General features: G+C 42.6%; 1 pseudogene; it reads left to right on the plus strand.

Annotated features, from left to right (window-relative positions):
• Window positions 1-509: 509 nt before the first annotated feature.
• On the plus strand, window positions 510-1,530 carry LOC115307607 (annotated as a pseudogene).
• Window positions 1,531-4,881: the final 3,351 nt, after the last annotated feature.

Genomic DNA, 4,881 nt, shown 5'->3' on the forward strand with positions numbered 1-4,881 from the left:
CAGCAAAGAAGCAAAGTATAGATGATATCTTTCTGGAAGGTGCAGTTGGGTCTGGAAAAGGCCCTGCTGCTCTGCACCCTCAGGGGAGAAACCAGCTCCTGGGGGCTGTTGGATTCCATCCCACCGCGTGGTCCATGGTTGGACCATGACACTGGTGAATGACTCAAACAGTGTATTGATGAAGTGTCATTTCTAAAAATGTAAACAACATAACAACTGAGTAACAGTGAAAATACAGACAATAATATAATCATGTCTATCCCCAGTGAGGAGATCTAAGTGGATTACAGTGATCATTTACTTGGAGTCAACAGCACTTGAGATAATCTTTTCCTGGTTGGCAGACCTAGTTTCCAAGTTTGGACAGGTGAACAGGTGTGTCCAATCGTATGGGCTCGGACAACGCAATGAATCTCAGGAATTTCTGCAAAATATAAAGTCTAGTACAACAGAACTTCTCATTTCAGAATTTTATAGTCTGGATTCATCTTTAACTCCTTCCCTTACTAATGAATCCCCAAGCTAAACTAATCTCCACAATAAGCTTACTCCTAGGAACCTCAATCACAATTTCGAGTAACCACTGAATAATAGCATGAGTCGGCTTAGAAATTAACACTTTAGCTATTCTTCCATTAATCTCTAAAAGCCACCAGCCACGAGCCATTGAAGCCTCTACTAAATACTTTCTAACTCAAGCAGTCGCATCTACGCTACTTTTACTCTCCAGCATGACCAATGCATGATTCTCTGGCCAATGGGACATCACCCAACTAACCCACCCCATATCATGTATACTACTAACTATTGCAATTTCAATTAAACTAGGTTTAGTCCCATTTCATTTCTGATTTCCAGAAGTTCTTCAAGGCTCAACTATAACAACATGCCTCCTACTAGCCACAGTCACAAAATTTCCACCAACCACACTATTCTACCTAACATCCCCCTCACTCAACCCAACTCTCCTATCTTCGATAGCTATTGCTTCCGCAGTCCTAGGTGGCTGAATAGGACTTAACCAAATCCAAACTCGCAAAATTTTAGCTTTCTCATCTATCGCACACCTAGGACGAATAACTATTATTCTCAACTATAACCCCAATCTGACTTTAATTACGTTCTATCTATATACTGTTCATCCTTAACACAACCAATACCCTAAAACTATCCACTGTTATATCCACATGAACCAAAATCCCATCACTAACCACAATCCTTATGCTCACTCTCCTCTCCCTTGCAGGTCTTCCTCCCCTAATGGGATTCCTACCCAAATGGTTAATTATTCAAGAGCTCACAAAACAAGAACTAACAGTAATAGCCACAGCTATTACCCTACTCTCTTTACTTGGACTTTTCTTCTACCTACGACTGGCCTACTGTGCAACCATCACACTACCCCCAAACTTCACTAACTACATAAAAAAATGACAAACTAACAAACCAACTAACACCCTAACCACAACCTTTACCTCCTTATCAATTATACTCCTACCACTATCTCCCATAGTACTCGCAATCCCTTAGAAACTTAGGTTATTTAAACCGAAGGCCTTCAAAGCCTTAAACAAGGGCTAATCCCTCTTAGTTTCTGTTAAGGTACACAGGATACTAACCTGCATCTCCTGAATGCAACTCAGATGCTTTAATTAAGCTAGAACCTCCCCCTAGACAGATGGGATTTGATCCCATAAAATTTTAGTTAACAGCTAAATGCCCCAACCAACAGGTTTCTGTCTACTAGATCCCGGCGCATGTTTAATGCACATCAATGAGCTTGCAACTCAACAGGAACTTCACTACAGAATCGATAAGAAGAGGAATCAAACCTCTGTAGAAAGGACTACAGCCTAACGCTTCTACACTCAGCCATCTTACCTATGACTTTCATCAACCGTTGACTATTTTCCACTAACCACAAAGATATCGGCACACTTTACCTTATTTTTGGCGCATGAGCTGGTATAATCGGCACAGCCCTTAGTCTCCTCATTCGAGCAGAACTAGGACAGCCAGGCACCCTTTTAGGTGATGACCAAATTTACAATGTAATCGTCACCGCACATGCCTTCGTTATAATTTTCTTTATAGTAATGCCTATTATAATCGGAGGGTTTGGTAACTGATTAGTACCATTAATAATTGGTGCCCCCGACATAGCATTTCCACGAATAAATAACATGAGCTTCTGACTACTTCCTCCATCCTTCCTACTTCTTCTAGCATCTTCTACAGTAGAAGCGGGGGCCGGAACAGGATGAATAGTATACCCACCCCTAGCCAGAAATCTAGCCCACGCCGGTGCATCAGTAGACCTTGCCATCTTCTCCCTTCACCTGGCAGGTGTCTCATCCATCCTTGGGGCAATCAACTTTATCACCACAGTAATCAATATAAAACCACCTGCTCTCTCACAATACCAAACCCCTCTATTCGTTTGATCCGTCCTAATTACTGCAGTTCTACTTCTCCTCTCCCTCCAGTCCTCGCTGCTGGCATTACAATGCTTCTAACAGATCGAAACCTAAACACTACATTCTTTGACCCCGCAGGAGGCGGAGACCCAATTTTATATCAACACTTATTCTGGTTTTTTGGCCATCCAGAAGTCTACATCCTTATCCTACCAGGATTCGGAATTATTTCCCATGTTGTAGCCTACTACGCCGGTAAAAAAGAACCCTTTGGCTACATAGGCATAGTCTGAGCCATATTATCCATTGCTTTCTTGGGCTTTATCGTATGAGCTCACCACATATTTACAGTTGGAATGGACGTAAATACCCGAGCTTACTTCACATCCGCCACCATAATTATTGCAATCCCCACTGGCATTAAAGTCTTCAGCTGACTAGCAACCCTACACGGTGGAACAATCAAATGAGCCCCGCCCATACTATGAGCCCTAGGCTTTATTTTCCTCTTCACCATTGGTGGACTAACAGGCATCGTTCTTGCCAACTCCTCCCTAGACATCGCCCTGCATGACACCTACTACGTAGTTGCACATTTCCACTATGTATTATCTATGGGGGCAGTATTCGCCATTTTAGCTGGCTTCACGCATTGATTCCCACTGTTCACTGGCTACGCCCTTCACTCTACATGAGCTAAAGCCCACTTTGGAGTAATATGCTTTGGGGTCAACCTAACATTCTTCCCACAACATTTCCTAGGCCTAGCTGGTATACCACGACGATACTCAGACTACCCAGATGCTTATACCCTATGAAACACCCTATCCTCCATCGGCTCCCTCATCTCCATTGTAGCTGTAATTATACTAATGTTCATTATCTGAGAAGCCTTCGCATCCAAACGGAAAGTAGTGCAACCAGAACTTACCTCCACAAACATTGAATGAATTCACGGCTGCCCTCCTCCCTACCATACCTTTGAAGAACCAGCTTTTGTCCAAGTACAAGAAAGGAAGGAATCGAACCCTCATAAGCTGGTTTCAAGCCAACCGCATCAAACCACTCATGCTTCTTTCTTATGGGTTGTTAGTAAAATCATTACATAGTCTTGTCAAGACTAAATCACAGGTGAAAACCCAACACCTCCCATCCCAACTCCATGGCCAACCACTCTCAATTTGGTTTTCAAGACGCTTCATCCCCTATTATAGGAGAACTTATTGAATTTCACGACCACGCCCTAATAGTCACACTAGCCATTTGTAGCCTAGTCCTGTATTTACTAGCTCTTATAGAAAAACTATCCTCCAACACCGTCGACGCACAAGAAGTAGAACTTGTCTGAACAATCTTACCTGCCATTGTCCTAATTATACTAGCCTCCCATCCCTTCAAATCCTCTACATGATAGACGAAATCGATGAGCCTGACCTCACCCTCAAAGCTATTGGCCACCAATGATACTGATCCTACGAATATACAGACTTTAAAAATTTATCTTTTGACTCTTACATACTACCAACTATGGATCTACCACTCGGTCATTTCCGCCTCCTAGAAGTTGATAACCGCATCGTCATTCCAATAGAATCCCCGATTCGAATTATTGTTACAGCTGATGACGTTCTCCACTCCTGAGCTGTTCCTAGCCTTGGTGTAAAAACCGATGCAATTCCAGGACGACTGAACCAAACTTCCTTTATCACAACCCGTCCTGGAATCTTCTACGGTCAGTGCTCAGAAATCTGTGGAGCCAACCACAGCTTCATACCTATCGTAGTAGAATCAGCCCCTCTAACACACTTCGAAAACTGATCTTCACTTCTAACATCCTAATCATTAAGAAGCTATGAACCAGCACTAGCCTTTTAAGCTAGAGAAAGAGGATTATTCACCCTCCTTAGTGACATGCCCCAACTAAACCCCGCACCTTGACTTTTTATCATACTAACTTCATGATTCACTTTTTCTCTTATCCTTCAACCTAAACTCTTACTATTTACCACAACTAACTCACCCTCCAACAAAACACTACCCACTATAAAAACCCATTCCTGAAACTCACCATGAACCTAAGCTTCTTTGATCAATTCATAAGCCCAACCCTCCTCGGAATCCCCCTTATCCTCATCTCGCTGTTATTCCCAACCCTATTACTTTCTTCTCCTGGCAATCGATGAGTTACAAATCGTCTTTCAACTCTTCAACTCTGATTTCTCCATTTAATCACAAAACAACTAATAACCCCATTAAACAAAAAAGGCCATAAATGAGCCCTAATCCTATCATCACTCAGAATTATACTTCTAACAATTAACCTATTAGGCCTCCTACCTTACACATTCACACCTACTACCCAACTATCAATAAACCTAGCCCTCGCCTTCCCTCTATGACTTGCCACCCTGCTAACAGGCCTACGAAACCAACCTTCAGCTTCCCTTGGACACCTCCTACCAGA

The sequence above is a fragment of the Manacus vitellinus genome, unplaced genomic scaffold, assembly GCF_001715985.3.
Source record: "Manacus vitellinus isolate BGI_N305 unplaced genomic scaffold, ASM171598v3 ctg7180002428073_pilon, whole genome shotgun sequence".
Taxonomy (NCBI): Eukaryota; Metazoa; Chordata; class Aves; order Passeriformes; family Pipridae; genus Manacus; species Manacus vitellinus.